Raw genomic sequence first — 12112 nt, forward strand, 5'->3', positions numbered from 1 at the left:
GATATCTTTAAGGGTGTTGTGTTTATGTGCGCCAAGTCAAAAACACAGAAGAAGTCCATAAATGCCATATGTAATGAACCTCTCCTGGCCATGACATACTTTCCTAAGATAAGGGATAAGTGATAAGTTTAGTGCCTGCTCAATTGTCCCCAGGCCTGTGCAGAAACCATATTGAGGCTCGCAAAAGAAAGAATTATTTTCTTCCAGAATTTCCATTTGTTCTAGGATCACCCATCCTAGAGTCTTTACTGTGTTATCTAATGAAGAAATTGGGCCGATCATTTAGGGCAATTTGTATTCCCTTTCTTGAATATAGGTACTAAAATGGATCCCTTCCATGTGTTAATTGGGGCCCTTTCACAACTGCTTCAAAGACATTAGTTGCTAATGGGTCCCAAAATTCTAAATGATATTTTAACAAGTCAATGGGGCTCCATCAGAGCCTGGGGCCTTTCCAGGGGGAGCGCTCTTGGTAGCTTTAGTGACAGCTGTTAAATCAATAAATTCACTTAGCCAGACATTGTCAAAAAAGAGTGGATCAATTTTTGGTGCCATGTGGGGTTCATCAGGTTGGGCATCAGGATTAAAGATTTTGGAGAAATGACTTACCCACTCTGTTCTAGGACGTGACATTCAATTCCGTTTAAGGAGGCCTCTGTCAGAAAGGTCTATTGATAGACTTGCAAAAGAGCCTGCTGTCTTTTAGATGGGCCGCTTTATCTAGATCTTCTCAGGCTTTGTCCCAGATTTCCCTTTTCCTGATTTTTAGTGCTTTTTTATAGCATTTCCAGTCTGATGTCACAGCCTCTAAACTGCACAGGATTGTGCTGGCGGCTTTTTTGGTGAATTCCTCTCCCCTGTTATGTCCTTGCAATGTGGGGTGCCACAAGGGTCGGCTCTCAGCCTGACCCTATTTAACATTTATGTTGCCCCCCTTGCAAGGCTAGTAAAATCTCAGGGGATGGAATTGGGGTCATACGCCGATGACACTCAAATTATGGTGTCACTGACCCACTCAGTTTCAACATCTGCCACCAACTTCAGGATCTGTATGCAGACAGTCTCTGACTAGATGCTTCAGAATTCCCTGAAGTTGAATGGCGACAAAACTGAGATCCTGGTCTTTGGCAAAGACCAGGATATTTGGTCGGATGAGTGGTGGCCGGCCTCACTGGGAACCTGTCCATCTCCTTCCCAGTCTGCAAGAAATCTTGGTGTAATCTTTGACACCTCCTTGTCCATGACTTTGCAGGTCAACCGTACGGTTGCCACCTGCTGGGGGGTGTTAAAGATTCTTAAGAGGATCCTTCACTATCTCTCCCCCTCAGCACGTAAGCAGGTGGCAGTGGCATTGGTGAGTTCAAGGTTGGACTACTGTAATGCGCTTTATGCAGACTCCAACAAGGGGCTCATTCAGCGATTACAGGTCGTTCAAAATGCGGCTGCTCGCTTTGTCTTAGCACTTCCCAATGCCTCATCTGCGACGATGGCTAGAAAGAGCCTTCATTGGCTCCCTATTCAACTGAGGATCTCGTTTAAGATCCTATGCCTTGCCTATCGAGCTTTGGCTGAGGGTTTCTCTGATCCCCTTGGTGCCTTGCTGACCCGTTACCAGCCTTGTAGATCTCTGAGATCTTCAGAGATGAATCTGCTGGTTGTCCCACGTGACAAAAGGGTACGCTGGGGAAACAGAGCATTTTCCATTGTTGCTCCCAAATTATGGAACTTGCTGCCTCATGAGATTAAGATGCAACCTTCTCTGTCTTCTTTTAAAAAAGCGCTCAAGACCTGGTGTTTTGTCAGGGCATACCCGTAATTAGGAGTATACTCTGATAGCTGGTATTGTTTGGTTATGCGCCTTGACGCCCACCGGGCTTAGTTGCGCGTTAAAAATTGTATTTCATTTCATTTCTTTAAAAGCTGAAGTGCAGTCCGAATTGAACCAGGGGTGCTGTGTATTATATTTAGGTGGAAAATCACTTTGTTTTTGTTAGCTTTAGGAATATGGGCACTTTATCACTGCTAACCAATGCTAAAGTGCACATATATTTCTGCTTAAAAACATGGTAACATTGGTGTATCCACAATTGACATATTTAATATACTTCTAAGACCCTAGTAAAGTGCACTACATGTGCCCAGGGCCTGTACATTAAATGTTACTATGGGGCCTGCAGCACCAACTGTACCATTCAGTTAAGTAGCCCCTTAAACATGTCTAGGGCCTGCCATTCCAGAGCCTGTGTGTGCAGTTTTAGACTGCCATGTCGATCTGGCAAGTTAACCCTCTTGCCTGGACCAAATCTTCCTTTTTAATACATGTAAGTCACCCCTAAGTTAGGTCCTGGACTGCCCATGTAAAGGGTGTAGTGTATCTAAAGAGTAGGGCATGTACTTTTAATTTTACTTTCCCTGGTGGTGAAAAACTCTTACATTTGTTTTACACTAGTGCAAGGCCATCTCTTCTATTGGTTAATATTGTGATTACCTGATTACATTTTATAGGTGTAATTTCCAGTTGGGAAGAGATGGGACCCCCAGGTCTGTTGTCTCTGGAACCACAATTTAAAATCCTAACTTATGGTGAAGTTAGATTTTAAATTGTAATTCTGAAAATACGACTTTTAGAAAGTTTGTATTTTCTTACTTTAGCCATTTGACGTCTTCTGCCTGTCTCTGAATACACATCTGAGATGGGTGACAGCTGGGCTTTGTGCATTCCCTCTAGACAGCCACAAGCAAAGGGAGTTTGGGTGTGAATGATGGACCATCCACATCCTGATGGGCCATCCTGGGCAGGATGGGAGGAAGTAGTGGGCACTTACACATGAATAGACTATCTCCAGTCCCCACTCAAAGGGGTGCACACCCCCTGTAGTGAGCCCGGAGCCAAGGAAGGATGGGGCATGGACTCTGTGCACTTCAAAGGCCTCTCTTTAAAGTCTCCCCCACTTCAATGGCACAACTTGGAGGAAGTACTAGACCTCTGACACCACCAACTCAGTACACTCCTGGACCTGTGGATACTCTGCCAGGAAGAATGATCACTGTGTTGCTGAAAGGACTACCACTCTGCTAGCCTTCTACTCTGCTGGACTACTGCTCTGCTATGCTGACCTGCTGCCTGCTGCCCCCCTTGCATGGGAGTGAGAAGGACTGGACTTGCATCTCTCTAACCCAGAACCAGAGTGACTCAAAGGGCTTGCTGGATTGCCTACTGTTAGAAGTCCCAGGGACATCAAAGATTTCCAACCCATTTACTTACAGCACCTGGACTCTGCCATCTGAGAGTCTTGCCCTGCCAAGTTGTTTCAATCAAATCCCAGGCCCTTTGAAGTGGGTATAAACTGCTGGAACTGCCAAAATCCATTCATCGCTGCCTTTGACTGCACAGCATAGACAACGCAACTGCAAACTAAGTTACTGTTTCAGCGGGCCAAAGCTGATCCTTGTAGCTGACCCATTCTTTATTACGGTTGGCCTGAACGTTTGGATTAGACCCAGTCTAGCGTGACCAGGTTGCTCCTGTTTGCGCTTTATGCTTTGAAACACCAAAGTTCAGTTTACTCTTATAAAATGTGTACGTTTGGTTTAACTTATTGGTGTTTTGTTATTTTGGTCTTGTTTTGTTCATTTAATTTCGCTCTATTTTTCTAACCAGGTATGGTATCTTGTATTGTAGTGTTTTCACTGATTACTGTTTGAACGGTTGCACAAATACTTTACAAATTGCCTTTCAAGTTAAGCCTGACTGCTCTGTGCCTGGCTACCAGACGGTGAGCAGAGGTTAATTTAGGGTGTGTATCTGACTTACCCTGACTAGATTGTGGTTTCTGATTGGACAGTCGGCGTACCCCCCCCATCCAGGAACTAAATTTCTAACATTATCTAATCACACACAAAATTTTGCATGCCGTACTACTAAACTAAAGCTCTTACATGTGTAACCATTCTAAAGAAGATCAAACATGGTGCTTTATTAAAGTTGCTAATAATCATTATTAAATCATCACTAAGCATTTCCAAAATGTCTTACACTGTTTTCACTTTCCACAATACAGAACATTTTAGTTTAGGAAGAACTCTGAGACAAACTGATCTCAAGGCTCTACACATAAAAAAATGGTTTGCTGCTGATTCACCCTTAAATATGATATGACCTGTCACAATTTATGAGCTGCAATCTTTAACCATCCTAGAGCCCTCGCTTGAAGTTAATAACGAAACCACCACTTGAGGACCATCAATGGGATCAATTTGTTACCTAAACACTGGCATCCTGCAAAAGCCCCAGGACATCATGAAATCGTCTAAGCCATGAGCTGAAGATTACCCTGAACAACCAACTCATGAAGAAAACCCATCAGATTTTGAAGCAAAAGAGAAACCCTGGAAGAAACCTGGGAAAGTCTACAGAAAACTCTGGAAGCTGAGAGTACCATACTTTGGGTGGCCAAAGTGGTTAGAAGAACTAGATTCACTAAATTATTCCTGATATGTACCAGTGTTCTCAGAATCTTTGTAAAAGGTGAGGCAGCATAACCCCATAAGAAACTCTATATCTGAATAAAAACCTTTACTGCTGCTGCTTCTTGATATGACCTCCAGCTGAAGAACTCTGGAATCTTGCACTTCAACAGTGAAGCACCTAGTTCACTTTACATGGATTCTAAATAGAATGAATCCCCTAAAATATAACTGGGTCTAGGTACATTTCACTTCTGTACTGAAGGAATCAGGATCCCCAGTCTGTGACTGGGTTAGATAGACCCAAGAGATATCCTGCCAGCACTGTAATCCCTTCGTATCGACAAAATAAATCCTCTAAACCCTTAGATCACATAACCCTTAACTTGTTTATGTAACTGACCATAAACACATTGTCTATCCACAGAAGAAAGGAATTTGCCTGATTGTGAGTCCGATTTGTTTTTACCATGAAGGAACCTGAAATCAGCGCTGAGTAATTTGTGTGGTGATGAGCCTCTTTGAGGGACACTTGTCTCCTGTGGCCATGCATGCACATTGAACACCAATTTAGTTTGCTGCCATAAAATCTTAACGTTATGCATGAGGCCTGGTCAAATTGGATTTTCCATTCCTACCCTCCATTTGGGAATTTTCCCTGAGCCCGAGTTGCTTCAGACACTTGCTTTTGGCAGGAACTTTCTTTAGTAACCATAGAATGGGAACCACACCCCTGGAAACCAGGCACCATATCCAGAAGGCATGGGGTGAATAGTCAATATTTATATTACAAGAGGCTGCAATCAAGCGTGCTATGACATCTTAAAATGGACAGGTACAATCACTGCTAGGCCCTGGTGATATTTTATGTGAGAGCACAGCAGCTATGTGACCAAACTGAACTCAAGTAACTTTTGTTCATGGCACTTGTGATCTTGTGCTATTGTTTGTATTGTTATGTATTGTGATGTGCTAAAATATAGCATTGTGCAATTTTTCTTGTTCGTTCCTCAAATTTGGAGATTATGCAAAAAGAAATTACACAAACTTTATTTTACACCCATTTAGTCACTGTTGACCACACCAAACCCGGAACAGACATTTGTCTGGCAGAGGCAGAGGCAGAGTCATGCCTTATTCATGCATTATTTTCATCTTCACCCAGTTAGGATTCAAACTCATAATGGTATGTAATATTTGGAGGTTTCATGAGAAAAAATATTCTCAACCCATTTTTCTCTGTATACTCCATGACACTCCTGGTTAGAGGCAGATTAATTGACACAGGCAAGAAACCTACAACCCAAAGCTAAGCAATGGGAAGTGTAACCCCTCTCAATCAAGTGGAAAAAATAATTTTATAATTTATAAATGTCTCCCTATTTTTTCAATGCAGCAAACAAACTGCAAACAAACTTGTCCTCAAAATTAATCCCCACATGTGCTTCCTCAATACTGCCTGATGTAGGCCAAAAACATGGACACCAAGAAACATTTTCAGGTCCCAGCTAAACTAATGTTCCACTGCACGCAAACACCAGCAAAAGGTGAATACACAATGTCTCTTTTTCAGTGGTAGCTATCCCTAGTTATTCACTGCTTGGATATTGCTGCAAAAAGGTGATCCCCAAGCAGGAATCCACCCACTAGGCAACAGGGACTGTTTAGGGGGAGTGACCGCCTGACCATTGGTAAGAGTCTCCCCGTTAAAAACTTTTTTTATGCCCCCCTGGAAATGGCAATTGGGTAATTTACCCCTAATTTGATCTGCAAGAAACATTTTCGTAGTTACAAATGGGGAGGTCCACCTGTCATCATGCCTTGCCCCCATCCATAAAGCCCCAGTATTCTTTCTGCCACACTGGGGTCTAGCTCATCCCCATCCCCATGGGAAGTGAGAGTAAAGTTTGACAAATGAGACTGAAGTGAATGGGTAAATCCCCATCTCTTATTACTTGGTCATTGTGAATAGCTTCACTGTTTGGTTCTGGGTTAGTCTAAACTAAGAAACATCACTTGTGTGCATCTCACCACAGCTTCTTACCCAGAATGTCCAGTAATTGTCAAAGTATGATTATTTCCCCATGTTTATGTGGGGAAACAACCAGGCACTCCCAACCAATTGTCAAAGTTTTACAACTCTGCTTTTCCATACTTCTCCTGATAGAAACACTGCCTCTCATGTGTGGGTGGACCTAACACATGTAATTGAAATGGGTCAAAACTTCCTTGGCAGCATATTGATTTCACACATTCTTTGTTTTTACCAGTTACTGTCACATGCGATAACCTCAGCCACACAAGTGGGGTACCGTTTTTATTGGGAACACAGTCCCTGACAGAAATGTGAAGAACATTTATGACTTTTTATAATGCTTAATGTTTGCATGGCATTCTTTGTAAGAAAACCTTGACTCCGCTTGGTGTTTAGTTTTTTTATATACTTCTGGGTTTGGTAGATTTCTCTGGCTGATGGTTGAGCTTTGGCTCAAACACAGAAGTTACCCACATTGCCAGAATGGATCAATTTGCAAGACAAAATTTGATGTCTGCAGGTTGAGTTTTGGGGCCTTTCCTGTTGCAAGTGGTAGGTCCAGTGACACAAGTGGTGTGCCTGTTTTATTGGGAGGATTGTGGAAACACTGGGTGTCAGAAAGTTTGCGGATCCCCACAGATTCTTATGTTTACCTGGCAGAAATGTGAGGGAAAAGCACACTTTTATTCAAAGTTTCACATTTGAATGCCATTCTGGCTAAAAAAAGGCAGTGGGATCAATGCAAGTTACACCACCCTGGACTCATCTGGGTGTTTAGTTTTCAGGAATGCCTGGGTTTGGTGAAAAATCATATATATCAATATACCCTATATTTCTGTTTCATTTGATGACATCTCTAAATTCAATGACTTATATAAATGGATAGCTAGTCCATTATTGTTCTTAACTGCAGAATAATAATAAACATCGACCACTGACCCTCTCTTTAAGGAATTAATGTCCTTCTCCAAAAGATCAACATTGTAGAAATTCAACTTGACATTTTATTTTTATTTTATTTCCTGCTTCTCTTAATGGGATGTTGTAGTTCCATGACATTCTAAGTAAACACACATAGATTATACATGCACAGCAATTAATCCTAAGCCAAGGAGAACACATTAAAAAAAATCAGACTGAACATTAAAGGACATAAAATGGAAATAAATGAAAAACAAATGGAACTGAAAAATACTGAAAGAAAGTGAAAGTAAATGGGAAAAATTAAATAGAAAGTTATTCTTAAAAAGAGTGAAAAGATATGGTAAAAAGCAATAATGAGATCAATTATTACTTTTAAGACCCAAATAAAGAGAGGAAATAAGGAGTGGTGAGTCAAAAAAAGAAAGACAGCAACACAAATGACACAACCCACAGAAACTTTAACCAGGAAATATACAAAATATGACAACAGAAGTCAAAACATTAGAATACTATGGTGACAAAATAGAAAAGAAACATTCATAATAATAAAATGAATTACCACATCAAAAGCATGAATAAAAAGACAAAACCTCTAGTACAGGTTACAAAAAGCCAAGACACATGCATCCAATGATGGGCTGAATAAACCCCCAGAATCACCAAAAGGACATAAACTCTCCGAAAATGGACTGAAGCTTATTTGAAGTGATACAATGGCTCATATCAACAGAATACAAATGTACAAGTGATGAAATAAGCAATGGAGGGAAAAAGGAAAAAGACATATTGATGAGAGAAGAAAAAGACAACTGATTGCAAGGATTAAGCAATCAGTTAACTTTTTCTAATAGCCATCTCTTCTGGAACTGAATATAATCCTGTAGATCAGGGATACTCAAAGTACGGCCCAAAGGCCACATGCAGCCCTTCTAACCTTTAATTATGGCCCCCTGGTGAACAGCAGCACTGAGCTGTTGTTCACTTGACAGAGCAGGAACATTGCGAAACCTATGAAACAGGCATACTTTATTCGTATATTAACTGAACTAAAGCTAAAGAAGCAAACAATGTTTCCTAGACAACTTATATTTAGCATGCATCTGCTTTTCATTCCGCTACGCCCACCTTACAACACCCCGGCCCCCAGCTTCTGCATTGGTGTGGCCCTCGGAATGCCAAAGACAGTACTTTGTGACCCCCGGGGAAATGTTTGTGAGTACCTGTTTGACTTGGCCCTTTTGGCAGGTTCACCCCGAAACTTTTTGCATTTTCCTAGCCTGTTTCTGTAACCTGGTGTTGGTGATTTTAGGTCTCTGTGCACTTTTTCACTGTGGTCCAGTGTAAAATGCGTGCGCTCTCTGTGTATGTGTGGTTAGAGTGGCCTGCCCTCCCATAGGAATGCTTGGGGATATGTGTGTCCATGGTAATTCCTGATGTGTGTGGCATGTGCTAACTCGTTAGATTAAATGCTGCGCGATGATGTGTGCAGATTTATTGTGTCTAGTGGAGAAGTGCCACTTCTAGAAGCTGGCATGTCAGTGCAGTGAATGTGAATTGACTGTCTGGCTTGTGATTGGCTGGAGCTGGCTTGTGTGCTTGGCTCCAGGAGTCAGGATGGGTCTGCCCGGTGGTGAATGGGGAGATCTGCATGTTGATGGCAGGGAGGAGTTGCACCTGGGACCTGAATAGGGCTGGGCCTTCACTTCACAAATCTGGCTCCACCCCCTGTGGTGTGTCTGATGACCCATGCCTGTCCTGTAAATAGGGAGAGGGGCTGAGCAAAACAAAGTGCTCCAGAACCAGTTGCATCTGATTCGCCCCTTGCCTGCACCTTTGGAAACAAGATCTGGATCTGTGTATAAAAGAAGGGGCTGTGACCCCATGAAAAGGTTCTTGTTCCTGACATGAATCTACCAGGGGCGTGCTGCTGCTGGAGCCCAGGGGAAGGCTTGCCTCCCTGGGCCCTGCCCAGCCCCTGGATGCCTTGGAGACCTTGTTCCTTGGGCACCCCTCTGCCTTGCCTGGGGGACTGGAGGACGTCCCTTTGCTGAGGAGCTGGTTGCTCCATTTCTTTGCCTCAGGACCTTGTTGCAAACCTTTGTGCACCCAGGAAGCGCAGAGATTTAGCTCCAAAAGGAGCCCTTGAGCGTGGCAGTGCTGTGTTGCACTTTTGTCCTGAGGGAATCCCCTATATTTGAAAACAACAAGGGCACCCAATAAAGTCGGCAAGGGACCTTGGGAGTAGATTCTTTTTAAACAACAGGGGCCCCTTACAAGCAAATGAATACAGTCTAATAAATATGAACACATTCGTTTCTATATTGGATGACGCGTCAAGCCGGACAGAGGTCTAATATTTACTCATTTAGTAGTATCAACAAATTCAACAGCAATTTAGAAGGTGGGGCACAAGCCTGTACCCTACTTAGCATTCATGAAACGTACAGAAGGGAAACGTAAAACACAAAGGGCTTTTTAGGCAAAATCTTAAGGTTCTGTTATTCGTACAGTTTCAATTGTCAAGCAGAACATCAATACACTTTTACAAGTGACATCAAGAATCATAAATGTATAAGGTGCGTCATTTTGTCGACGGTGTTTCGATCCAACTAAACCAGTATGTGGATCATCATCAGGACATGTGATAAATGCCTAATAAATGCAAGTCTCATTTGCCTATATGTATCCAGTATGTGAAGAACGAAGACTCAGGGTTGGGGTCCTCACAGAAGCGTCAAGTCAATAAGGGCAATGTGGGTGATCGATTCGTCGTGACTGCACGACCCTGCTTGATACTTGCGGCAATTTTTCTCCAAACGAAGCGATCACCCACATCTTTTGTGGTTTATGATTATGAGTTTATTTTACATTTCATGTGGTTATGCTAGTGAGATTATACTTCACTCTGTGATTTACGCCCCTAAATGTAAATTATACTTAGGAGGTAGGGTCTAATGTGTTTAGACTAGTGAGGAGATTGCATAATGTGTTTATGCAGGTGAGGTTGGCGCAGGATGTAATTCGCGCCTGATGTGACTGTGCATAATGTAAAGTTATGTTACAGGTTGAGGTGGAGTACAGTGATTACCAGTGGCTACTGGTTGTAGGTTTATGATCTATTTTTTACTTGTACCAATTTATGCTAAGTGTTGATCCTGACAGTGACCCACGTGGCCCTGTCCTGTGTAAATAATCCCTTGTGAATATTGCCAACGCCAGTTGGCACAATGTATATTGTGTGATTGCTATCTGATGTGTTTTGAGAATACAACAGCTATTTTTGTATAACCTTGCGTGGAGTTCCTTTTGTAGTGTGCCTGGGATGTTGTTGCTGTATGCGTGCGCAAATGCTTTACACATTGTCACCGGGATATGCCTGACTGCTCGTGCCCAGCTACCAAGTGGGTGAGCAGGGGTTATCTTTGGCGTGTAACTCCCTTGCCCTGACTAGAGTGGTGGTTTCTGCCTGGCTTCGGCGCAAGCCTTAGCCAACCAGAAATCCCATTTCTAACAGTACCCATGCTATAAATTGTCAGGATTCTTAAATACAGATGCCTTGTCATTATATGTCTTCTTAAATAAAAATTATGAATCAGACAAAAATCACAGACCTCTGGTTTTAACATAACCCTGAAAATTACTTCCTTTTGTTAGCTGTTACTCTAGGTACATTTTGTGAAATTAACATTTTGTGTCCAGACTGTAGCATTCATATGCTTAGCTTTGACTCAGAAAGGCTCTCATGAGGTCTGTAAATTGGAGAAGAAGGTCAATTATACAGTTAGATTTAATTGTACAGGCCTCATCAGAGGACATATTATTTGGACCAAGTTCATGAGCTCCGTAAATGTTTAGTACAGTAGTATGAGACAAACCTACAGTCTTGGATATATATATTTCCAGAACAAAAATCATAATGATCCCTCTGCATCCTTAGGAATTCCATAAATCCTTATGTTGTTGCATCTACGTCTGTTCTCTAAGTCTTCTGTTTCTTTCATAAGTACACCAAACTCCACTACCATAATGCCTTGTGTATCACTTAACCTCTGCTGTGCCTCTATAACCCTTGTTTCTGGGCTTGACCATTTCTCCTCTTTTCTTTGCAATGTATTATTGGTATGCACAGTAAAAGGCTTAACGTTTCTATATTCCTCCACCTATCAATCAAAGCGAGGAAAGATGGACACTTAGATGGTAACTCAAGGTCTTTGTTAGCTATTTTATTAGTCACCTGATACATTCTTTCTTGCTTCCACTATGGATGACAAAGAGACACATAGTTCAGGAAATGTCAGAGATGTGTTCTTCATGTTATAAAGTGCTTGGAAAATAATCTTTCCTTGAGAATGTTTCCCTCTTGTGATGATAAAAAGCAGATATCCCTTTGCCAAAGAACATGTTACTGTGATTAAAGGATTTTCTCATCCTATAAACAGGAAATGATGTCAAAATTATTGTCAAAAGGTTCCATTCACAAACGTTTTACACATCAATGTAAAACAGTGTCCCAGCAGTGATATAAATATAAAATAGTAAAACTGTGTCACAACAATAATATAAACACAAAAGATGTAGGACAAATGAGTAACCTAAAAACATAATGTTCCAGAAATTGACTTAAAAACAGACATGGGAAAGCAGTTTAGTCCTAGAACTCATGTATATATAAAGAAGAAGTTCTTG

Source organism: Lissotriton helveticus, chromosome 5_1, assembly GCF_964261635.1.
Source record: "Lissotriton helveticus chromosome 5_1, aLisHel1.1, whole genome shotgun sequence".
In the NCBI taxonomy this organism is placed as follows: domain Eukaryota; kingdom Metazoa; phylum Chordata; class Amphibia; order Caudata; family Salamandridae; genus Lissotriton; species Lissotriton helveticus.